The sequence below is a fragment of the Lichenostomus cassidix genome, chromosome 10, assembly GCF_008360975.1.
Source record: "Lichenostomus cassidix isolate B80296 chromosome 10, HeHo_3.0, whole genome shotgun sequence".
NCBI lineage: Eukaryota > Metazoa > Chordata > Aves > Passeriformes > Meliphagidae > Lichenostomus > Lichenostomus cassidix.
Window position 1 is genome coordinate 16,309,250 of NC_139491.1, and position 26,665 is coordinate 16,335,914.

General features: G+C 38.6%; 1 protein-coding gene across 5 annotated transcripts in view; it reads left to right on the top strand.

Annotated features, from left to right (window-relative positions):
- Positions 1-26,665, top strand: part of TLN2 (talin 2) — a 143,097-nt gene that overhangs the window by 19,989 nt on the left and 96,443 nt on the right. For all 5 annotated transcript variants that reach the window (XM_085070862.1, XM_085070861.1, XM_085070860.1 and 2 more), the window contains one exon: positions 22,923-23,005. The gene's annotated coding sequence lies outside the window, so the exon portion shown is untranslated. The remainder of the gene's footprint in view (positions 1-22,922; positions 23,006-26,665) is intronic.

Sequence of the window (26,665 nt, forward strand, 5' to 3'; positions counted from 1 at the left end):
AAATTATCTGTCGAGAGTTTTTCTTCTCCACACATCTCTAATATGAACTTTCTTGGAAACACTGATCAAACACTGTAGGTTTGCTATTACTCATGTCTGTTTGGACAGCAGTTGCTGCTGTCAGGTCATTCCAGCTCACTTCTGCAATTTGAGCTGCCCTAGTTTGTTATTAACTTCACTCTGAACTACTGAAATGTGGTTGCTTTGCTGCCACAAGTGAAGTTGTTCGGGTTGTTCGGTTATTTGTCTTGGTGTGTCTGTCATTTTGAAAAGCTGTGTCATAACATGCTGTTTCTTTCACCAACCTCTTAGCTTAGGTAAAGTATTTCAAGTGGTTTTCTCCTCACTCCTCTCCCCACAACACTACTCTGATGTGAGTTAACATCTAAGTCGTGCTTGCTGCTAGACTGTCCTGTTGACCAGTTCCATTATTCTAAGATCCCAGATTGGCAGGAAAGAACCAGTAAGTACAATGGTCTGGGGGAATATTTTACTGGCATTTAATGCTCTACACACCTCAAAGCCAGATAGCACTGGTCAGAGTGATACTGTGTGTGCTTTAAGAAACCTGGCAAAACAAGTGGTCTGTGCCAGCATTTATTTTATACTCAGCATTTAGTGGTTAGTGTATGCAGCTGATCAGTAATCAGAGTTTAGGCACTGCTGCCTTAAAACTGCATTTTACATTTGCATCCATTAAATGTAAGAAAGAGCAGATAATTCTTTTAATAAAATGTATGTATCTTCTTTAGAGTCTTAGCATCTTAGAGAAAATATTGGACTGCATAACCTATAAAATTATATCCATGGGAGGAGGAACACTATAAAGCATTCAAAATAACTGAATGTGATCAGACTTGACCGTCTGGTGTTGGCTACAAGGAACTTTTGTCTTTGACAGGACACCATGTGTATGTGTTGTTTCACCTCATGTCAGTGTTCTTGGCATGTGAATTATTCACGTGGGTTATTTGTGTACTGGTACATGGTAAATACATAGGAAGATTTGTGTTGTAGTACATTTTGTTACAGTTGCTTAGTTTGGAAACAAGTCTTGTCATCTGAGCAGCATTCTTTCTAAATGCCCAGGGAGTGTCTTGTTAGGTGGCATTTCTGTCCGGAGACTGGTATGTCTGCCCAGATGTCTGAGCTGGCTTCAGGAACTGAAGCACTGTAGCTGTAGCAGCTGACTGCATTTTCTCACTGATCTCATGCTTAGTGAGTTCTGTTGTCTTTTTCTTTTCTGGTTCCCCTCTTGGCCACTTCTCTGGCTGGAGCTTTAGCAGGTGTGCTAAAAGGCCTTTCTGGTTTAGGCATATGCAAACTGTGTAATCACCAGTGTGTGTTTTCTATGGTGGAACAGCTGAATGTATCATTTCATCTCTCTTATTTGAGACCGCTGAAGCAGGGTCCCTAATCAGCAGCATCTGAGCACTACTTGGGTGCCTTTGTTGCTTTCTGTTTTGTTTTGTTGTTGCAAAGTTGTGGATAAGACTAGGAATATCGTGTCTGACTAACTACTCAGGGGGAAATGGTATTATCTGTAGAGGAATGGAAAATAAAAAAAATGATTATGAAAATCAATGTTCCAGCAAAAACACTGAAAAAGAAAGAAGTTTTCTTTTTGAGCAATTCATTAGGTTCTCCCTACTGGGAGTGCCATATAAACTCTACATAGCATTCCAAACATCTGTCATACTGCTAAAATTGGGTTCTAGGGAAACACCTGAACAGAAAAAACCCTTGGTTTTGTTGCCAGGATTTCATACTGTCATACTTCAAAAATGGGGAATGCTAAAATATTTTTTCTTATCATTACCTCATTTTACTATGAGGAGAGGCAGAAACATGAAAACACTTCAGTCGAAATGTGATTCAAATGTGATGGGAAACTGCACATCTCCCTTTGAGAGAATCCATTGATGTCTTCATCAGTTACCTTGCTCTGAAAACTGTTGTTTCTTCATCGTGTGACAAGTGTTTTGACATTTTAATTTTTGTTGGGTTTTTTTTCCTTTCTTAATGAAGATTGGCATGGTAACTTAACTTCCCCGGTGTTTTGTTTGAAGCCATTTTTGGGCATAAGAACATTCAAGTGTAAATAAAATTCACTTTATTCTCCCACTGTCATTCCTGTTTCCCCTGGCATGGCTTTCTTTTGTCAATACAGTTGATTATTAGTATCACTTATATTTAATTCTCTGAATACTAACTTGAGTTTGATGCTGTCATACTTATCTGGAATTTTTACCCCTAAGGATTACTTCAGCTGTTTGTTGCCCTACTGATACTTATCACCTGTATTTGGGGCTGCTCCTATGTGTACAAAAATGGTCACAGCTGTTGTGAGGAAGGTTTGTCTCTTCCAGATTTGAAAATACTGGAAAGAAAAAAGTATTTTTTACTTGCTTTGTTTACTTTCCTTCCATATCTCACTGTGTATTTATGTACAGTAACTCTTAAATGCACCTAGGTTAATTTATTTATATAGGCTTAATTACATGCTAGCTTTTAAGGTGGAAGAAAGAGTAATATAATGGCCTATCCTGCAGAGAGGGAAGTGTTCAGCCTGACAGACCCAAATGTAGCCAATCCCCACTACATTGTTAAAATGACTCTTCAGGCAGAGCTTCCCAACTGCCTTGGCTTTTTGGCTTGCAAGGGCTGATCTTAGGCAACTTTGAAGTTGCAACCAAAACATTTTTTATTATAGGTAGGGCTTGTGCTGTATCACCAACCTCACGGTGTTGCCCAAGTGTCCTTGACTTCTGTTCAGATTGAGTTCTAGGAAGTTTGCCAGAATGTTGCCAAACAGCTTCTTCACAGACGTACCACAGCCTCAGGTTATGTATTTGTGTCCTGCTGCCAAGCATGGTTTGTTGCAAATAGGGTTGGTGATTGGGTGTTATGACTACAAAATGTTCAACTTTTGGTTTAGTATTTTTGTGCTGACGGGGCCCATAGTTCAAAGATGATTCTAAAGGTTCTTTTTGTAAGCAAGAACTGCTCACCAAATAATGTAATCTGAGATGCAGAGCCAGTTTAAACAGCATAATAAAGAAAACTTCAATACTATGAGTTTTAGGAAGTTGTGTCAATTCCTATTTGAGAAAGTGTAAAGCTTGTCCGAAATTGGTGCTGGCTGTTGTAAAGCTGAATGGGTGTTCCTTTGCCTTTTCTGGCGGTAGGGAAAGACTCCTTGGAATAGGCCTTGAAATATTTGTCCTGAAGTTAAAGCTGAGGCATTATTCTTGTTTTAGTATTAAAAGAGTCACAGTTAAATCAGGTATAAAATGGTGTGCATTTTAACTGAACACTCTGCACACTGGTTCACATTCTCTGAACCTTCTAGAAAGCAGGAGGGCCTTTTGCACCTGTCCACATTTTAGCAGAATTTTTATTCCTGTTCCCTTTACTCTGTTATTCCAGAGTTGTCTGCCTCTCTGCTTTTTCTACCTTAGATTTTTTTTTTTTTGTGCATTGTTCTCAGAGAAAAACAATCCAGTTTGACTTTGAAAATGGTATTGAACTTTAATGATACTTGATAATCAGGGCATATCTTATCAGCAAGCTGTATTATATCAGGAGAATTTTCTGATGTTTTCTGAGATCTGGCTTATGGAGAAAGTCTTTCCTGAGAGGTAGGAAAGAGTGTGAGAGAATTTCAGTTTAAATATTCTGTTCTACCAAATATTTTTTCCTTGTATATGCTTTCCATACTTCAAATAAATAGAAAAGCAGTTCTGGCCAGTTAATTTCAGGATGTGTCAAAATCTGCTATCTTCATATGTCAATAGATGAGAAGTTAGTTATCTTTTGAAAATGTATAAAGAAATATTGAGCTTTAAACATCTGCTTTGACCAAGTTAAATAAACAGACAAGATGCATTTAATAACTAAAGGGAGACAGAAGGAAAGCTCAAACATTTTAGTGGCAATAAAATAATAGAATCCAAAAGTCTGAGGAGCCACCAAGTAATCTGTGACTACAGTACCAAGTCCTGATATATAGTGTAGAGTGAAAAATCTGGTTTTATATTGTCAGTGCTTATATTATCGTAACAACATAGTTCTTTTCCTGGAATTTGAAGTGTATAGGAATTAGAAATGCAGCTAACAGAAGGAAACTTAGGACAGCTTCCAGTATTCAGGGTAGTCATTGACTGATACTTGAAATAGTTGAAAGGAATTACTCACACACATCTATGATTTGTAGAGACCCATCAAGGGTCCTTTAAAGAAAGATCTTATTTAGATAAGAGATGGGAACAGAGTTAAAGTTGTTCTTTCTTGAGGTGAAGTGCTCAACATAATAGAAAAAAGTTTCTACCTGAAATTATGTAAGATGAAGAACATATTAGTAGAATTTACTACTCAGGACTTCAAAGATTTTCAAGAAATGGGAGTGCCTTATGCATATTCCCTTTTAGCTTGCAGAACAAACCTTGCTATGTGTGAAAGAGCTCTGGAGCAGGAGCTGTTTGGCCACCTTTCTCACCTGCAGCATTGATTGCTGTCCCAGAACTTGGTTCTCAGCCTTCTGCAAGGTCAGTGACATGTTGTTTCTGTGTGAGGCAGCAGCTCAAGAGGGCAAAAGCTGTGGAAACTTGCTCTGCAGCTTAGGATTTTTTCCATATTTCTGCAACTGTTCTTTGATGGGTGGGAACTTTATAAACAGCTGCTGTGAGCAGATCCTTAAGAGGTCTTGGGAAACTTTTAGAAAACTCTAAACCTAGAACAGACTTTGCATTGCAGCCATGGATGTTGTTGGTCAGCAAAAAATGCTTTCCCTGCCTGGGTAAACAAGCTAGTGTATACTTTTATAAAGTTATTGCAAGAAAGCTCAGTGTAAATTTAAGAATAGTTTGCTTTTGTTTACTTGGAATCTTAATTTTATTTTGCAGTTGGGGTTTAAAACAACTACCACCTCAAAAATCCAGTATGCAGTTTAATAACAAATTATGCAAAGCAAAGAAAGCTTCCTGTTAAGCAATTATATGTGCAGGTGTTGTGTGAAGAGTGTTTTATTTGAATTATTTTGCTTTCACTAAATAATTAGCAATCTTTCATTTTGAAGTGGATTATAAAATACCACACTGAATTTTAATTGCATATCTGGACCTAAGAGGGGCTGGTTCTGGAAAGGGCTTTCATCACTGGGATGTACATTGGCATCCTGTTTGTCTGTCTTCTGTGATATTCTTACTATTCCCTGTTGCCAGAAGATCTAAAACAAAATTCCTTCCGTCCTACTTTTGCTTGGGAACTGAGGAGAGCTGCTCTAGGTGACAAGAATGGTAAAAGAAGTGTTGGTTTACTAAGGAAAGGTAAATAGGTGATACAGTGAGGATGTTATGACTCCCTTGGAGTGTGAGACCAAAAAGTCAGTGGAGGAATAGACAACAAAGCCTGTTTACTTCTCTCCAACCTGTAATTTATGTACAGGATGGTCACTGCTGTAAACTGAGTTTCTCTGGAAAATATCCTTCAATACAGAATATGGTGAAGAGCTTGTTATAACTTCCTTGTGGCCACACATTTCCTTGCTCAATGTTCTGTGTGCCCTGACTTCAGTGTTTCTATTGCATGGCTGTTAGCACACATCTCCATCTGTGGGAAAGGATGAAGATATCTTAGAACTTCAGCAAGACATCAGAGTGAGTTAAATTATACATGCATTCCATAGGAAATGGAAGGATGGGTTATGGTACTCTCTTGGGCAATTGGGTTCTTTTTCTGTGAAGTTAAGTGCTTTAAATTATGCTGCTGTTGTCTTCAACTTGGTCAAATGATTTGAAGTTCCTGTGGGTGGTGTCAGCAGGGTAACATGCTCACTTAGAAGGTGGTCAGGGAATTAAATAGAAAAAACAAATCAAAGATGTATTAGTGCTGTGGAAAACCAATATACACCATTTCTGACAAATGAATTATGCATTGATTGTATAAAAATTCTGTAATCAAATTTCACAGACTGTAGCACTTCCAGTGTTTCTATGACTTGAGCTTTGGTGTTACTCTAGGGCTACTTTAGGATAACTGCTGTGGTGATACACAGTGTATGGAAGTTAAAACTCTAAAGGTCTGTTGGACTGAAGGTCCAGCACTGGTGCTTAGCTGGCAGTAGTTGAACTGAACGAGGAAAAGTGGGAAGAAATAAGTGTCTGCAGCTTTTCTTCCTTATTAGAAGCTTTGGGGGATCTCTCTAATTCAGTCTTCACCAGATAGAAAACTCAGTAGGATTTATGTGTACTCAGTTTACATGCAGTGAGAGGCACCCCCTTGGTTTTTAACTGTTCACTTTGCCTCTTTCAAACCATCTGGGGATTTTATTCAGATTCTCTCTTCCTCCAGGGAATGTGGTTAAAAGAAAGGTGTCTGCAAACTTGTCAGTACAGATTTGTCACTGTCAGGTTATATCTGAATCTCAGTCTCATTATTGTGAGCTTCTGTTTAGTTTAACAGGAGTTCACCCATCTTTCCATTTAGGCAGAGGAGAAAAAAACCCACAACAAACCTGCGTTTTCATTGCAGTTGTTGCTCTGATGTAAAATTCTTTAACTGCTGAAGTCCACACTTAGATCATCTGAGCAAGAGTATTGTTTGAGGTGAATTAATTGGAAGGAGAGATGCTGGAGTGTCTCAGTCTTGATTTTATGCTTTAATTCTTTTAATGCTGCAGCTGCCTCTACAGCCTCTTTCTCTACAAAGAGAAAGAGACTGTTTTGGTCCTGGCTGTTGCCTTCAGTGTCCACTATTGCTTCCATGTGTAACGCACTTAACTTGTTCATCACCTGCATGCTGTCAGCTTTTTCTTTTCTGCAGCCTGAATTTCCTGACTTGGCTTTTTGCCTGCTTGCTGCAGAAGGCTCCTAAGGGAACGATGTCAGAGAGGTCAAGCTTCCTTAATATGACAACTCTGTCATTTTTTGTTGCTTTAAGTAATTTTTTCTCTTTTTCATTTCCAAATATTGTAAATTATTTTCTATATCCAGTGAGTTTTTTCTGTTTTTACTTAGAGTTGGTAGTCATTAAAGGTCTCGTGCATGTGGCTGAGGTCAGTTTTTCAGTTAGGGATTAAACTCAGTTAGAATCTGCTTAATACTGCTAACATTCATTTAGGTACAAGTGAGGGGCTGTATTTCTTCCCATTGCATCCAAGTGCAGTTGGTTCAACTGAAAATCTGAGCTCTGAGCATGGGTCAGCAAATGGGTGACTTTAATACTGAAGAACTGGACAGGGGCTCTGGTGATAAGGCAGCAAAAGCTGGAGCTCTGCAATGGATTGACTTGCATAAGGCAAGTGTTTTGGAGAGCCACAAACGGTGGTTTCCCAGGTATTGAGCCTCCTGTGGTTGTGCTTCTCAAGCTTCTTATCATCAAATGTGAATGCCACAGTCAGTTTTTTCATAAGCACTATGTGGAAAGAGGAATTCCTGCCAAACCCTTCTCTTTATGTTCCCCTTCAGCCTGCTGTTTTCTACCCTCTGGTCTTCAGGTTGCACATTCATTAGTGGTCCTTTTCAAGGCTGTATATTTGCTTTGGAAAGGGCACTGTTATTCCTCTCCATGTCCAGAGAACGGAGGCAGCTGAAGCAATCTCAAGCTATCGAGCAGCTGTAAAAGATTTCATAGCTTGGGTATACAAAAGAAATACTCAGTTCTGGTCCTCTTCCTTTTGTGGTTTGTGTGGTTGGTTGCCCTTTCAAGGGTAAAGGGCTTGGAAGCCACAGGACTTAGCTGTGGTGTGGGCATTATGGAGAGTGTGGTGGCCCTATTTCTGTCTCAACCTGGTGGGGAAAGGCTTTTCTCCACTAATTGGGAGAGCAATTAATCTCCTCCCATCTTCAACTGAGGAATTCATATTGGCACCTCAGAAGGCTAAAAAGTGTGACAAACAAGATGTCCAAGTTCTCCCTTGTAATGCCTAAATTTTATATCTCCATAAGGCTTAACCGACTCCACAGGAACTTTCCATCAGGACTTGCATGTTTACTCTTGACAGTTCTCTTGAACACATGCATTGCCTTTTAGACTTAAATAGTGTAATCTGAGATGAGAGCAGTATATCAGCAGCTAAATATATCCTTACAGCAGAGCCCTGAAGTCCAGCAGTCAGAATCTAGTTTTTGAAATTAATGAGGGCTTTAATATTTTTTATAACCATACCATGTAAACAGTTATTTTTCAGGTGGTAGTGTAATTCAGTTTTAATTTATTTGTATGCTCTCCTGAGGTGCTATTAGAGGTTTAGGAGCTGGTATGATGAAGTTAATGTAAAGCAAATCAATTTAGGCTATATGGTAGTGTTTAGTTTGTGGGGACTATGGATTTGCTTAAGTAACAAGGTGTCAGAGTGTAAGTTGTAGTCTATCATAATTGTCATGTAATGCCATTAGACACACAGGATGAAAAAAAAATCTATTCCATTTGATGGCAGAAATGGTTGAAATTGTATTGAAGCTTCCATAGTGGAATATGTTAATTGAATGTTAATGGAGAAATGCATGGTTGGTGAAGATTTCTGTATAATTATTGTGCAAAATTTTACATGCTGATTAAGCAGTTAAATTTTGTCTTGTCGTAAGAAATGTGGCATAGATTAGAAATAATGACATAAGAAAGCCTGAGTTTCTGCAATTGAATTTCATACATTTAATAGTACATAAAAGCTGAAATTGAAGACACTGGTGTTTGGCCTCTGTTCTTTGTTGCAGTTTAAATTATTAACTTTCTACAGTTGAACTGGTGTTGTATTCCAGACGTAAGAAAATTACCTAACATGGCTGGATTTTGCTTGGTTTATAAACCATAGCAGTTTTCATGTAGAATTCTCCTGACTGAGCCTGTTACAGGGAGTGAGGGGAGACACAGGCAGAAATCAAGAGGCAGCTTTGCAAACTGCATTTTGCAGATGCAGCCTGTGTGAGCATGTCAGTAATGTAAATGACCTTCAGTGATGGGACAGCAAGCTCTGTACTTGACTGGATTTTTCTGCATTGCAGATGCTCTCGGATACATTGGTTGCAAGCTAACATTCCAAAAATGGACTTGGCTGTCAGGCCTTTTTCTAGATAGTTCTAGTCAAGTTATGGATGTTTATAAGAAATAGTGGGAAGACATGAGAAATGATGTCATCTCTGTGAGGCAGCAAACAGGATGGAAATAAGATGCCAACTTCCTCTCGTGATATGTGTAAGTTGGTTTTGATCTTCCACTCAGTAAATAATTAATTATGAATAAAGCTATTTGTAGTTAAGGTAGTTTATCAGGTAGGCTAGAAGTGACAAAGATAAACAGTTGAATGTGCTAAGAACATTTTAAAAATTTGATTTCACTGACTGAGGAAAACTAGAAGTAGTAAACAGGTGTCAGATTTGGAAATCTCCCCATATGGAGAGCCTGATGTAAATTGGTTGCCTCTTGTGCTTACTGGTTGTTGATATTGTTTGAAAGTACTGTATTTTCTTTTTGATAATGCCAGGAAAGAATCAGCAAGCTTTGATTCATTGACTGTAAGCTCCTTCACCTTGCAGGAGCTTTTGCCTTTCCAGAAACTCTGTGCATGTAACTGAGATGGTATTTCATGACCTAGATTTTAATGTTTGCTTGCCTTTTCGTCATACTCTCAACTGTGTCAGTGCTGTCCAAGTTTAGAATCTGTTTTACTCTTCCTTCCACTTGGCTAGGCTGTTGTTTAGCATGCCCAAAGGGCTCTCTTGTATAATAGTGCTAAAAAATGTACATATTCACCTTTCTCCTGTTCATTTTGGAAATTCCATGTCTTATAGGCTCATCTTAGACTGCATCAAGCAAGCCAACAGAAAGCCTTGTGAGAAACAAACCATGCCAGAGTCAGAAGTCATTAAACTGTGGCTTTGAACAGCATAGCTGTCAAGCTACCTGAAATTATCTGAAAATGCTCTAACAAAGCATGCATAGCATATTAAAAGGTACAGAAGGTATTAATCTTGGCTAGAGTATGTCAGTGGTTTACTTTTCCCCATCTCTACATGCAAACATTACTTTACCAGAAACGTTTGCACTTGAGTAGAAAATGCAGCTAACAGTGCAGGGCTGTTGTCTAGTTGGGGTGGAGTTGTGATGGTCCTTTCTTGCACACTGTGGGCCAAGCTAACTTTCACGATTTACTGTTAACGATTTACTGTGCACAGGGACTGCCACACCTTGCATTGAGCTTCCAGAATTAAGCTGCTAAGTGGAGAACACTGTATGTACTGGTTTAAAATACCTAACTTTTTCAGAAGCATTTTTGTAAGAAAGAAATAACTTTTACCACAGTGTAAGAAAAAGAAATGCCCTCTTGACCTCCAGCTAACAGCAAAACAACCCTTACAAATAGTTTTCCAATGGAGAGCTCTTTAAGTCAGTCTTTAGTCTAATCTAATATTATACACTCATTAGAAATAAATTTGAGAGTGATACCAGGATATCAGGTTGTTTAGAAAAAGAACTTAGATTTCCAGTTATCTTTAGCAGGTATCAAGTAGCACAGTAATTAATTATCTTGGAAGTACTACTTCTGTTTTTAAAATTTAGTTTGGTTTGGAAATTTGGCTACTTGTCGATGAACATTCTGACGTAAGTGTTGTCTACAAATCTTTGTTACAGAAATAACAGAAAAACAACTATTTTGAGTATCATTCAGATTTGCCGCTTGTGTGGGAAGGCAAATTCCTTGGGAGACTGAATCATGTAGTCCCCTGAACTTTTCTGGAAAATGCCTGATTACTGGAAGTTTCTTTTTGCATGAATATTTAATTTGGAGCGAAGACCTTTGAAAATTTAGATTTTAAAGTTCATAACTGCAGAAACATGGAATTTGATTCTCTGGGCTAAATTCAAGTATTGTGTTTGCTCGTGTCACTCCACTGCAGTGTATTGGAATAAGGTCACAGCTGGAATTTGACCATGTGGCTGAAACGTGCTTTGCTTGTTGACAATGTCTTCCCATTCTCAAGCTCATATTGCTGTGCACAATGCCTTTTGTGAAATAAAGCCCTGGAATTACAGTGGAAGTTTGTTGTGGACAACTGGATTAAAACAGGGCTTTTATAGCAGCAAAGGAAGACATGGAGGTACAATGTAACTTCAGTGAAGTTTTTGCTGGTGGTGCTTACTGTTAGCATTCAGCCATATTGTGCAGTGTAGGTGGAATTGTTTGGTTGCACACATGGTGTCTTCCAAGGGTAGTTTACCCCTTGGCATCTCCTGTAATTGTCACTTCTAAAGGCTGACAGCTTACTCCAGTCCTCAGAGGAGTGACTGCATTCATGAAAACAGTGAAAATGGACTACAAGACAGAAACAACTACTTCTTTTTTGGACCAGTGGGAAAGCTGGGGGTGCTTGTAAATCCCTGTGGAGAAGGAGAGATGCCTTGGAAAATGTCCTGAAACTTAGTTGTTTCAAAGGAGTGCCTGGTAAGGGGGAATTGGAAAGCTGTTGTGGAACAGTTGCTGGAAATGAAAGTTAAAGGAAAAAAGCCTCCTTTGTAACTTGAAGACTAAAACTTCGGAGAAAATTTGGCTTCAAGTAGAGAGCACAGAAGTCTCTGGGAGAATTATAAACCACCTCATGACCTTGAAGAAAGCTACTGTGTTTTTGTGAGGGTACGTTTGGCTCTCTAGTGGTGAAAACCCCCCAAATTGCCGTGGTCCTGTTTTGTTTTTTTTTTACATTGGCCCTCTTTGCAGCTCCTTCCACCTCTGAAATTTTTAAGAGTATCCTTTTTTTGTCTTGGAATTGTAACCTTTGGGCAGGTGAGCATGGCTAGGTGTCTCTTTCTTCCCTGAAGCCTGATTTCTGTGAAGGTTTTGTGCAGCAATGACCTGTCAGTTCAACTGAGCCACAGATTTCAAGGCAGAAGGTTGTTCACATGTTTCCCTGCAGTTGCAGCTATTAGTTTATGATTTTTATGTTATCTTGCTTTTGTTGTTTTAAAAGTCTGCTCTGTGATAGTAGTACCAGAAGCCTTATACACACTTCCTTTGTACAGAGGTGTTTCCTCTCAGCTCTTTTGTTTCATGTGTCAGTATTACTTATCAGATGACTTTTTTAGTTTTACCATTTGTTGAAAGTTCTCTCTGCCGCCTGTGTTACAAACAGGTTAGGATTGTTAACATATGTCATGTTTCCCTATATCTCTAGGGAAAAATATTGAAGAAAGAAGTTTTAAAAATCTTCTGGTTTTTCCCCATCTTTTTTCACCTGCTGTCCCTGTGAGTAGAATTTCGGTATTATAATTGGATTAATTCTGTCACTTCAGGCATGTGTGTCCTTTGGACAGAAGGCATAAAAGCTCAGAGACACAGACTGTCCATCCCAAGATTTTTTTACTTCCCCAACTGTCTGATTGTTGTTACAAAGTCTTTTCTGTTACCTGAATGTTTTTAAGCCTTCATTTCTGGGCCCATGCTCCTAAGGACTTTTGCAATCAGAGACTAATACTCTCCACCTTCACAGATTTCTGTGTAGTTGCAAAGATACGAGGAGGTAGAAACAGTGTCAGAATACATAAGCCTTTCTCAATCACACTAGGTAAGTTCTAGGCAATTTTGGGGATTTCTTCAGGTTTAAGATACTCTGTCCTTGGTCTTTTCCCTGAGAGGAGCACCTCCCTCCCCCAGCAATTCAGAAATATTTGAGAAGAATTGGATATTGTGGAATTGACTATTTTACATTGCCAAAACTTTATTCCTCTGCCTATTGTATGTGTTTCTTGAAGCTACACTAATGTCATACTGCTTTTATTCTTCCATGTGATTCTAGAGTGGTACTTCTGAATACAATCTTGATCTGTCATCTTCCATGCCTTCAGACTTGTGTTCCTTGTCACTTTCTCACCAAGAAAAAGTTTCCCCTGTAAATATTTGCCAGTTGCAAGTTCAGGGCAACATGCCAAGTGGCAAATATGTCAACCAGAAGTGTGATTCTTCCCACATGCTGCTCATCATGCCAGTCCAAAAAGAGCGTTTGGCTTGGACATTCTTGGCAGAATTGCTTCCAAAAGCTTGTTGTCCATCTGTTCGTACAGCTAAGTGCTGTCCAAGGAGCCAGTAGCACATAGTTGTAGGAGACTTGAGTGTTAATCATTCACGAGAGCAGCTGGAGTGAAAGTCAATCCAGAAAACAGCTCTGAGTTGGGCTGCTCTGAATTTTCAGACAAGTCAGGAGCTTTGCTTCCTGAGTGCACTTTGACAGAAGTGGAATCTATCACTTAAAAGCATAATGAGGACCACTTAAAAGTTGTTATGATAAAACCCATGTAGTATCTAGACCACAGATTTAGAAACAGGGCAATAAAGATGCAAGTTGAATTCAGATATTGCCACTTGGCCTGTTGGCCTGTTACCTGCTACCTACAAAAGTGCAGTTGCATTATTTGATCAGTTTTCATGCCCATGCTCTCTTGCTCTATTCATCCAAAATTGCTTACGTATAACATCGTGCTAATCATTTACTTCATGTTGGTTCACATGTTCCTGTGATCTGTAGCCAGAATGAATGTTACTGAGCAGGTATTTTAGTTGTTGCATTCAGCAATCACTTGTATTCTTGGTACAGCCTTGTATTTTATTTTAAGATGTGTGCCTTCTCAGAGCAAATGCTCTCTGGGCAGAAGTTTCAGACTTTTGGCATCTCTGTCTAGTGTCTGTTCTCTGATTGCTGGGTTCAAGCTGTAGCTGAGCTATTGCATTACTGGACCTTCAGATCTGAATATTACACATCAGCTTAATTTATCATTAACTGGAGTGGACCTGTGTTGGCTGTTGCTCTTCTCATGTGACATAATTTGCGTGTCTGTGACACTGAGGTCAGTCATCACCTATGTGCTAATTTGATCCAATAAAACCATTAAATGTAGAATTGGACACAGGTCATGATTATCAAATTTTGCTTTTAGTGCAAATACTGAATGTAGTGCTTTGGATTTTTGGCAGGGAATGGGAAAATGGTTAGAGAGTGTTGTATGCAGTAACTCAATGCCCCAAAACTTTACTACATGTTTCAAGTAGTCTGCACTGTAAGTTTTGGGTTGCATGTATTTTCCTTGTTAAATGTATTTTTCTGCCTCAAAGTTGAATATTGGCTTTGTACACTTGGAGAATTAATACACAGGAAACATGTATTTTCTGAAGTGAGACTTTGGGATGAAAACCAGAGAGATTTTAGCAGAGCTGTTAAGACAGCTGAGTTATAACAGTAATTTCTCCTTTCAAAATCTGGAAGCAATAAACACTTCAGATGTGCTTTTCGAATGCAGTGGAATCAGTCCCTTGGGCAGACACTGTACGAAAAAACTTTTGGAATTAACTGTGGATATCAACTGTATGTTACTGTGAAAATACTGAAATGCAATATGCTGACTGGAGCTAAGAATGCCATGTTTTACCTCTTCCTTTCTAAAGCCTTAATTCTGTGCAGACTGCATTACAGTGTTTCAAAAGGACCAGATAGGAAAATTGCTTGATTTACTTGGGTTTTTTGGCTTCAACTCCAGGACAATGAATGGAAAATCAGTGAAAATATATTTTTCTGGGGTCTCTATTATTCAAAGTGTTAGAAGTGAGTTCATTCTTCCATACAAATGATGTGTTGCTGACATGCTGACAATGTAGTTCTGTTTTGGGGTTTTTTGTGTTTGGTTGGGGAGTTTTTGGGTTTTGGTGGTTTTTTTTGTTTGTTTTTTTGTTTTGTTTTAAGCCATGAAATCCTGCAGCTGTACAGGACAACCATGCTAACTGCACTTCTCAAAGGTAGGTAAAGGGCATTGTCTCCATCTGCAGCTGCAGTGTTGCAGGTCTGCAGTCATCTTAAACAACTGAAACCAGCTCTGAGTGACTGAGATTGTTGAGTACTTGAAGTTTTTTGCAGTATTTAAGTAGCTTAGTTGACAGCGAAGGCAAACAATGCTTTCTCTTTTGCAAATTGCCTCGGGGTGACCTGATTTAAGTTTCTTCACAGAAAGATTATGGGAGTCTGGGCTGGTGTGTGTAGGAAGCTTACAGGAGGTAACTTCAAGGTGAGCCATAATGAGGCAGGAGGAGATTTGAAACAGAAGCTGCTCCGGTATGGGGGTGATTGGAAAGGACATGACTTGGGATTTGACAATCTGTGTACACAACTGGGGGTCTGACTTGGTTCAAGACCATCTCAGTGCAGAAGCATGATGGAGATTTTCTTGCTCCTTACCCTACTGAATAAAGATCTAGGAGTTCCTGTATAAATATTTTATATAAGACCACAACATATCTAGAAGTAAGGGAAGCATCTTGAGAAGGATTATTTCTCCAACATAACTCAGGCGCTGTCTCATTCCAGAAACATGTGCTTGGAAAGCTTAGTCTGTCAAGAGAAGTCATCTCTCTTCCATTTACTGGGAGGGGGAAGTGAGGAGGATGAGCTTCTTGTATTTTTTCTTTCAATTAAGAGTATTAACAGTATGTATTTCTTAGGTATGTGTTTTCCAGTATTGCCTCTCCTCCTTCCCCCACTTAAATAGCCCTTCCAGACAGTGTTCTCCCTTAGGATACAGTAAGTGCTGTTCATCCTGTCTGTGTACACTGCAAAGCATCATTTTTGTTCTTTAGGGGACTTGAAAGGAAGTAATTAAAAATGACAGGAAGTGCTTGGGACTGAAAGATTCATGTCTGTGAGAAGATCTTATGAAATTCAAAGCATATTTTAATCAGAAAGAATTGATTTGGCAGCTGCATAGTTAAAGAAGTGCTGTTTCTTTCTGAAATGTTAACTTAATGTCCTCCAAGGCACATCAGGCAGAAAGGGAACTGCTTTATGCATTTCTGCTATAGTGAACAGCCGTAATGTGTGCACTCTGTAGATATACTAACATCTCAATCACTGAGGAACTCTAATAAGTAGGAGTGATTAAAGCTACCTTTTAAATTCCCCTTCCCACAGTCACCTCAAAAGACATCTACCTCCTTCAAGGAAGTAAATGCAGCAGGTAGACACTCAGCTTCTTCAACTGTTTGATGTGTATTTACTCACTTGCATAAATGGCTGTTATTTGGAGAGGACAGTGTATTGAAAGCAGTTTAGAAATCATGGATAATGTTCAAATACTGTGTAGGAGGCTTGATAGCAAGTCATGGTACTGGGAACATGAGCTTCAAGCATACAAGACAATCAACAAGTAGTGCCTTGGCCTTTACTTCACACAGAAATGGTTTATTGGATGTTCTCAGTGTTTTGTAGTATTCTGAGGTTGTGTCTTTTCCCAAGTGCTGATGGGATGTTCAACTTGAGCTGTACCATGGGGTGTATCTATGCAATTGACTTTTTCCTGTTGACTGTGTTGAAAATGTGGTGGGTGCTGGGATCATGGAGCGTGGAGAACGCCTAGCTAAGGTCATGATAAGCTCTGCAAGAAGCCCATGCGTGTTTGCATGTCTGAAGTAACAATAACATACATGCATATATGTGTATGTGTGTAGAGTTGGCTCAGAATCATTTCCCTTCGCATTCCATTGTAGCTGCATTTTGTTTGGTAACCAGGTTTGGCTCTCAGGAGGTCTAGGACTCATCCTGTTTGTTTGTTTGGAGATCCTCTAATGCACGCTGGCCTGGTCCATCAAAGGGTTGTTGATATGCTAACTGAAAGGAATTTAAATATGTTTTGTATTGTTCTGGTTTGAGTTAAAAATGCCTTCTCACTCCGTACTCCATAAATTTATATGCTAACATGAACTTTGGATATTTAGTGTATTGGTGATTCAGTGTGTTTCCTTGCCAGGATAGTTCATGTGTTGCATAAATTAAGTGTTTAATCACTTGGTGGGAAGATAAGGAAATTTTACAAACCACTGCTCTTTGAAAACAATCTGTTTAGTCTGTTGAGGTAATGAGGATAATATAAAAATGGAAAATCCAAGTTTGATGCCTGTTGAAGCTGAGTTTCCAACACTTTGTATGTGGAGTCTCTGAACCATTATTATACTAACCCTTTGGATGCAAACATAGAGCAGGCCAGCTTTCGAGGAGTATGTTTGGAAAGTTGGCAAACTTCCTACTAGTCATGCCAAAGAAGTAAATTGTATGTTTTGTCTGCTGCAGTGTAAGTGGGCCATAGTTCTGTTGTGAACAGATTTAGCTGGCAAACTTTCTTAACTGCAGACACCATTGGAATGGCAGGTGCCCTGTCTTGGTAACCCACTCTGAAGAAATTGTACCAACAGCAAAAACCCGGGACTGTTTTGTTGTGGGGTTGTTTCTTTCTTCTCTCTGTCTTTTACCTGCCCTCTGAAAGATTACTTTTATTATTTTATTGCCTCTTCAGTTCACGCACGCCCCTGGACATGAAATCTCAGCTCCTAACAGCCATATCACCAATGACTTTATTTGCAGGTATTAAGGTAAAAGTGGGTGATGAATTGCATGTCATCATTCAAGGTGGAAGTGTTGACATTACAGACAATCACACTGGGGATTGGGGACACACAGACTGTTATATCATGGATTGATATGCCTTTTGGGATAAGTAGTTTGAAGGGAAATGTGAACCCACAGTAGAATATTGAGGAGAAATGTTTGAGGCCTGAGTGATTCATGACTTTAAGCAAAAATGCAGGTTCCCATATTGTTGTTTTTACAGTAGTTTCTTCTGACAGCTGAGTTCACACTTTTTCAAAAAGATAATGCAAAATGTACTATTTTTTAAATTTATATTGCCATAGGAGGGCAGAAACTCAATAGGTGCCATTGAACAAGTGAATCTTTGCTGTAGATTGCTGAATAACTGATTCTGTAATGTTTAGCACCACAAATGCATGAGAAATCTGATTAATTTTGATCTGAGTACAAGTGCATATTTGGATATTCTGAGTGTACAGCACCACAACATGGGAAGAAAACAGGCCCTGTGTTGAGGAATTTCTGATGTGTGGAGTTGTGTTCCCTGCTCAGGTGTTGGTATCCAGCAGAGCACTGCAACTGTTCTGATGTAAGCTACCTTGCTGTTCTCATGAAACATAGGCTTAGCATGTTGTTTACATTTGTTAAACTGCTTGCAGACTGTCTGTTTGGAAATAACGGATAACATTAACATAGATTGCAAATTGTAAAGCTAGAAACTACAGTTAGTGTGAATGGTACCTTAGTGAGCAAAGTGCCATGTAGTCATTTGTGAGGACCTGTTGTTTCACGTCTTTACCTGTCCTTTTTAATTACTATATATTGTATTATACCGTTGTAAATTATGTATTTACCTCTGCTTTTAAAAGACTATATTCTGAGCTCAAATAAATAGCCAGGGATTTTAGAATAAATGAACAACCATTGATGATGGCTGTAGTTAACTTCTTGCAGACAGTGCAAGTCTGTAATCTGTAATAGTGGTTGATAGTTGTCATTTTGTGGCCACCTCCTGTAGTGGTGTTGGGAGGATGAAGCTCACTCACCCCATGACAGGACAAGAGGTGGGTTTGCTGCGTGGCGCCTTTGCAGTGCATGGGTCCTTGGGAGGGCAGGAAGACCTGGCTGCCTTGTACTTCACCCTTGGGAATCAGTCAAACTTACTGCCTCCCATCAGAGGAGAGGCTTTGCCATGTGATGCCAACAAGACATACTGTTCTGGGCAAACACATTTTAAAGAACTTACCAAGGGTAACTGAATGTGAATATTTGCTGTAGCTTTTTCTGTAGTAGTAGCCGTAATAAAAATCATAGTAATAAAAAGATTGAAAGTTACCATTTAACTTTAATCATAATAGGAGTGCAGCTTAGTTTAAACAAGATTCTGTCTTTCTTCTAGACAACAAAATCAGAAACTTTTTGGTTTTAAATATACTTAGAGGGGAAGCTGGAGTTCAGAATCAAGTTTGAATAACTGCTCTTTTATGAAAAGCTATTGACTGCTCTTGAAGAGCATGAAAACAGATGAACATTAATCAAAAAAGGTTGGGTCAGCAGCATAATGTAAGAGATTAAATTTACATAATTTTGAAAATTAATCAGAATATAATTAACTTTAAATGATCACAACAGATAGTTTTTTCCTGCTATATTGCAAACATGAAGCCTTGAGCAGAAATTAATGCCATACTTTGCCCTTGTGTTGCAGAATTTGTTGTACTTTGTCAGACTTGCTCAAAACTATTATCCTCAATGTGCAGGTTGGTGTAAGGATTGATAAACAGAAGCTGAAAAACAGTAGTTATGATCTGATAAGAGTGAAGCAATAATTGGTCCTGAGAGGCTGAAAGCTGAGTTTTGGCAGAGCAGTGCAGGGATGAACTACCACCATCTATGAGATTCCCAGAAAGTCTGGCTTGAACCACCACTTTCAAAAACTTCACAATTTTTACGGAATAACATTTTTGCTACAAGTTGGAAGAATTGCATTTGAGAGTATAGTTTCATATGGGGGGTAGTCACGTTTGCCTAAATGCTGAATACCTTGTAGTAGGTAAATTGTGATCATTTATGAAGTAGTCTATTACTTTCTTCAAGACATATAAGGAGGAGCTAGGATTTGAAGGAGTCACACACTACAGAACATCTAAGTTAGTACCAGCCTCAAACAGCCATTCAATACCTTTATTATGTGCAAGGAACATTAAAGTTTTGAAGCATGGAACTAGATCATGGGAATAAGCTTCCCAATGTCCCAAATGTTCCAAATGTCCTAAACTAAGCTTCCCAGTGTCCCAAAGTAACTATTCCCCTGACTGTAGCTTTAAAATATTAAGCTATTAGCAGAGTCATTTAGCAGAAATGGCACAGTAAAGGGGTGAGAATGCCAACAGGATTAAAACATAGCAGTCCATACTCTGTGTAATGGACCATAGCTTTGGATTTGGTTGTGGTTTTTACAGCAGTGCTTGGCAAACAACAAAAAAACCCCAAACCCACACAGCCAAGAAGCACAAACAAACAAAAAGAGCACCCCACAAAACACAGAAAACCACACATCATAAACCCAAAGGAAATACATGGGCAGAAATATCTTCCACATTCAGAAAATATAGTATGAGATGATGCTGGAATTTATCTGTTTAATCACAATGAGCTTGTAGTCCAATAGCTAGTGAATTAAACTATATTATTACCAAGAATTTAGAGAATGCAGAATAACTAGGAAATACCTATAAAGGCAAAACTGTAATTTACTTCTAATTCATAGTGAAGGAATCTACAGTAGAATTGAGAACGTACATTCTAGTTCAGTGCTTTTCTTTATTCAAGTTTGCTTGTTCTATAAATAACATCACTAGCATCTGAACCAAAAGCATTTCATAGAAATGTAGCTGCAGCTAAGGAAAAAAAGAATAGGAGAGGGGAGCCAAGGGCTTATGCTAAGAAATACTCCAACTATTCAGAAAGCCCTGTGTAAACTTTTGGACTTAGGTGCTTCATGCACTCCTTGCTCCCACCCTGCAATAGATTGTAAACAAATCCAGGGTTCAGCATAGCTGCTTTGCTGACTGGGCTTTTAGGCAGTCTAGCTCCATCTCTGACTACATTCCAGGAAGTGAGGACAATAGAATAAACAAACAAAGTGATTAATAGTTTTTTTAAGGTCTCCTTATCTCCCCATTGATAAGTAAAAAACGTATGGCTGCTTCAGCAGTAATTAACCCACTTGAAAAATGAATGTTGTTTCCACAGTCACATTTGTTTCAGCTAGTCTTAAGATGTATCATAGTACAAACAACTTTTGTTTTCCTTAGATTCCACAAGATATACTCAATTTTCTACTCTGAAGTGTTCTGATGACTTAAAATCTATTTAAAATTAAGTTGTCATTTTGAAACATGGTATTATAGTCACTAAGTTACTCTGGTAGTATGTGCAAATGAATTACGTTGTTTCTTCCCTTGATGTGAATTATTAAGACAGCAGTTGCTTTACTCCTTCCTTCCCAGTCGTATTAACACTTAAGTAGAGAGACCCTCCTGATAAACTACAGAAAAATAAATTTCTGGTTCCCCGTGTTTGGTGCACGGCTTGGAAAAAACCAAACTGTCAGGGGTTTTTTTTTGTGTTTGCTTGGTTGTTGGGGTTTTTTTTTAAGCAGCAATTCTGTTTTAGAATTGCGCTTGAAAAAAACAAATTTCAAAGCCGTTTCAGAACTGTTTAAATCAGTGATTTTAAAGGAACATGTATTGAATTGGAAAATTTATCCGGGGGCCTTTGTGTGGTGCAACTACAAAGAAGCAGTATTGGGGTGGTCACTTCATTCTCTGCTGCATAAGATTTTGTTGTTTCCTAGATGTGGTGTGTTCTGCAGGCACTCAGTTTTTTCAAGTCCAGAAAGTGTCAGCCTTCTTTGGTGGTGGTTCTGAGTAGAGGTGAAGATGCTTCCAGCTGGTGCTTGGTGCTCATAGAACATGGGCACTTGAAAAGGCTTCTGGTGCTTTTGTTAACAAAGGGCCAGCAATGAAGAAAGGTATCACTGCAAGTGACTGAACTCCTTCACAACTGCACTGGAAACAAATTTTAGAACTTGGAAATATATGCAAGCATGGAGAAGTACATAGTGACTTCCAGGAAGTAGGGTGGCTGGTGAATTTATGGGCTGTACTGAGCAGGCAATTTGGCATGTTCCTGGAATACAAATACTTGCCTTGCAGATCAATCCCTGATGCACTGATACAGCCACCTAAGGCAATGCATCAAATACACAGATGTTCTGTGTGCTGAACTTGCTTTTATCCTGACATTAAATTCTAGCAGGAGCCCCATGTGGTGCAGGCTGTTGGCATACCATTACCTAGACTTAATTGTAAATTATTTGTGCATTACTGGAGACTTGGCAGGCATTGAAAAGTTGAATGAGTATGATCAGGGATCTAAATTTCAAAGTAGCAAACTACTGCAATGCCAGTTTTCATGTAGGTGATCCATTGGGTGCTGAAATAATTGTGTTAAGTATACTGCATTTACTCTGACCGGCATTAAATCTGTTAACCTGCAGTTAATAGTTGTGTTGGCAGAGAGCTGATGTTGCTTAAAAGTCCACTGAAAGGAAAAAAAGTCACTTTTCTAACCAACCCAGGCAAGAAAAACATTCAGTCGTGAATTTATTCTATCAGAAATGTTTTTGCCAACTTTGGTTAAAATTTGTAAGAATTCTCTTGTTGCTGTGGGCTTTTCTCAGCTAAAAGGCATTCCCTGCTGTGTAGCTGTATACATGTGTAACTTCATTCTATAACATCCTGGCCTTTCTAAATTGGTGCATAAACTGGTTTCACATTTGGGTAGCTGCTGTGGATCAGAACTTCATCTGAATTTTTAGATTGTCCAAGAGATCTAAAAGTGGGGTGAGAGCTTTCCATAACTGCACACCTGGAACACAAGCCTTTGCTAGCAGCAAGACCTGGGCCAGACATAATACTGTGCCTGGAGATACTTGGAGAGAAGCTGGTGTTTATTTCACAGCACTGTGGGGGTCCAGAATTGCTAAATGGCTTGTGTACAAGCTGATTTCCCATCCTCATGATTATTAAACCACTATGATACATTAGCTTTTGTTTAGAGTAAAAACTAGTAATTGATCCTAAAAAATTTAGGGGAAAAAAAGAAAGGAAACAAAGTCTTCTAAAAAAAGCCTGAAAATATTCATATGAGAAAATTCACCTCCCTGAAACAGCCAAGTGTTTTCATAATTGACTGGGCAGTTTCCAAGTGTTTACCTGTAAAAATGCAGAGTTCTTTTATTATGAGCTCTTGCATGTGAGTGGTTTAGAAGCCTGGAATGAATTTTATTTTCTTGAACACAAAGACATTTTGGCAATGCAAATTCTGACTCGTAAAGAGAAAAGCAAATTTACAACTTCCTGAGTTGTTTTCTTTCCAGTGTGTTGACAGAGAAGGTACATGGAAAATAGAAATTAATGGACTGGGGATAAGAAAGTAACTTGTTTGTATCTTCTGTTACAGACCTGGTTACTGGAAGCCTTCCATGTGATCAAACAATACTTCCAGCTGAACTTATTTTCTATTAAATGAAGTTTAATTTTGAGGTAAGATCCTGTTTAATTTTCTTTGTTATGCATATAATGACATAAAACCTACAGTAATTTAAAAGCTTGTCTATATTAGTATAAAATTTTCTTTAGCGTGTATGTGAAATATATACTTCTGTGGCTGTGTTTATGAGGAGAGAGATTAAGCTGAAAGATAAATGTGGTGTATGAATATTGCAGCGCCAAGTAAATATTGTAATTAACAGTCTGGAGATTAACCTGACCATTACAGACATTGACTGTTTTGAAACAGTTTCCAGGGAGACTGGAGAATATGATCATGTAATAAGTGATTTCTCTAAGCCTTAGAAAAAAGGGCCATGCCTTTCATTGGTATGAGAAAAAAATAGCTGAGAAGATGACTTAACTCTTTCATCTGAATACATGTAAGAGGAGGCAAAAAGAACAAGGAAAAATCATTATTAGAATAATTTCACACATACATTACCATTTCTGTATTGTAATGCTCTCAGAAGAGAATGTGACAAAGTAGTGAAATAGGCTTTGGGCAAAATGCTGATAAATCTCACCCCATGTTCTTAATCTGTTGGAGTTACTTTGACCTTGTCCACGTTACTGTTCTAAATGTGTCGCTGGCTTTGACTGCTCATCTGGAAATGGTGCTTGAAATACTGAAAGGTCGCTAATGGAATTTTGTCCTGCAATTCTCCATGTTTGAAAAATGTCTTTAGTGAATTTTCAAAGCAGCCTATAATTAAACCAGCATGTCAGTTTGTATCAGATGTGTCTAAGGACAAGGTTAAATGAAGGTGTTTTAGGTACTTCTCGAAATAGGCTTTGCTCAGAACAATAACAAAATATCTGAATTTAACCTCAACCATATGAAGTCTGCCAAGCTGCCTCTGAGCTTACTGGTATGATGTGCTCTTTCTGAGCACATTTGGTGTAGGAGGAGGTTTGACTTTAGATTAGCACACAGTTGGCAGTGTGCTAGGCTAAGTATAATCTAATTGACATGTAATGTTTGCACACACTGTTAAACCCTGATAAAAGTTCAGCTGTGTTTCATGATTTCTTTGTCTGTCTCTGTTGTACAAGTAGTGGATGTTTTGGGGTTTGATCCTGTTCCCTTCAGAAATTTAGGTTTTTCTTGAACTTAACCCTGTTCCTAAATTTTTATAAGGATTTCACCAACTTCTGATTTCTGTCCTTCCTCATCCAGTAGTTGTGAGCTTTTTACCCTGGGGGTGTGGAGTACTCTTAAAGCTGGAGCTCGGTCTCCATGTTGTCCTGTTTTGTGGCTGTGACAGAGATGTTGATTTGATGGGTGCAAACACACTGTTCTTGCTCAGCTTTTCTGTTTTCATTAGTGTTGGTGATTCTGGTAGTAACTGAGCCTTCTGCAGTCTATTGCTATAGGTCTTTTTCCTCTCCTCAGCTACTCTTTTTTTTTTCCCTCTTTATCCCTCTGTAAGTTGTACTCAAAGTTCTTTTGACTAGCTATTCTCTCTTTGTTGTTCTGTTGGAAGAAGTGTAAAAATAATGTAGTAATTAAAAAGCACAGAATCTGACATCTCTGCCAGAACCTGAAGTTCAAAATAATGTTTAGAGCTGGCCCTTTGCCTCTGAGATGGTGTGAAATGGTTTGAGTTTTGAGACACTTTGTTGTTCCTTCCCTTCCTTCTCTGTTCAGGTGCTGGCATCAGGAAATGAAGGGAGAATGCACTAAGCTCATTCAGCCTTGCTGCAGTAGTATCAGCCAAAGCATTGGTATTCTAAATATTGTAAACTGTGATTGGTAGCTGTGTGTTTAGTAAATCTCCAGTAGGTGATGGAGGTTGGAAGAGCAAGAAAGGCTTTTTTTAGTAGGTATTTGAAGCCACTGGGAGGAGATGGCATGATCTGCTGTTTCTCTCTTTGGCGTGTTTTATGAATGCACCGTTTGAGCTGCAGACTGTGTGTCAAGTGTTGCCTGTACTTCTCCAGCATTGTGATGACAATTCCATGTGACCACCTTTCTCATAGGGGATGTATGGTGGATTAGGATTGCTGTCTTCACTGATATGCAGATCTTCTTACTTTCACTATTTTTCTCTAAACCTTTTTACCTCCATGACAAGAAAATTGGTAAAGAATGATAATTTATTTAAAAAATTGTGTAAATCTCATATAGCTACCAAATTGTCATTGCTTGTGAGAAAAAATTATCTGAATAGTACTACAGTAGATGGGATGGAGACTTGAGTGTTTAAAGGGTAGAAACATAACTGAATTAATTATAATTTAGATTTAAGTAGGGCTTGGCTTTGTTTTGAATTCTCCAATAGGTATTATTAGGCAAAAAGCGTGCTGAAGTTGTAAACTTACATTATGCTGATGGGAAAACACCCCGCCTGTGGAGCTGTTTGAGTCTATATGGGTTGTTCCTCTTATTTCTTTTGTCTACTTAGGTTTTAAAACCTGATTTCGTCTGCTTGCTGTAGGAGAATAAGAGAGTAATAGTTCAAGTTTCAAAAGCCACTTCATGTTCACAGGTATTCTCACAGGTCTTAAGCAGTGTGTCGTGTCTAGGCTTCTAACATGCTGCATTTTGTTTCAAGAATGCAGCTCAGCTGCCTGTGGAGTAATTCCAATGCATATAACTGTACAAAGCAAAGGCTGAAGAAATGTCATTAAGTGAGTTGTTCTGGTGGACTTGAATCCCCATTTGACCCTGGGCAATCTGCCTCCTCATGGACCTTCCAACAAGTAATACTGAAAGGTTCATAGAAGAATTGAACATAATAGTTTACATGATTCACCTGATGGCTTTTCAAGATTACTTTTGTAAGAGTCTCTTTGGCCAGTAATTTCCAGTGAGTTGTCATGTACCTTTTTTGCTAAAAAATCCATGCTGTGATTTCTGTCTGAGACCTCTTCAGTAACATTTTGTGCAGAAAAAAGTTGGGTTGGGTTGAATCAGTAGGATCACTGTTCTTGTCCAGTTGTTTTTGGAAGGAAAAATTTATGTTCAGTTTCAACACTGGTAACACTTTGCATAAGTGACACCAAAAATGTATCTTCAAGTCTGAAAATATCTGTGGGAAGCACTCAGAGTTGGGTTTTTTTTTCATTTTGGCTCCAGGCCCATAACCATATGTTCTGTGGTTCATGTTAGGATTCCAACAGGGAATCATTTTGCTTCCAACAAATTCTGTTAAAAATACTGCTGCCAGTTTGGTTGTTAGGTTGATGTTGACTCTTCCAGTTTTAACCTCTGGGCTTTTTTTGTCTTAGCCTAGTTTGGGCTTAGTGTCAGCTGGGTGATTTTACTCATGTTTCCTTTGTTCTGTGCTTCATTTTGTTTCAGAGAGAGATGTCCATGATGGCAGCACAGTTCTGTTTACACAAGTTTACACAACACTGAAAATGACTGGCCAAAATGTCTGTTAGTTGTTGAAACAACTACAGTAATACTTGATGTTAGTCACAGTAAGAGATGCCTCAGGAAAAGAATTACTCTATAAAATATTATCTGTCCAGATCAGAGAATCAAAGGCCTAAAGTATTAAAAACATTAGTAATCCTTTTAGAGTTGATTGTACCATATGGCTTCTTTATATGCTTTCTAATACAGTCTGTTTCTTAATTATTATTTTCTTTAATCCTGTATTAGCATGTAGTAGCTTCATAAATGACCATATTTTTACCTCAGAG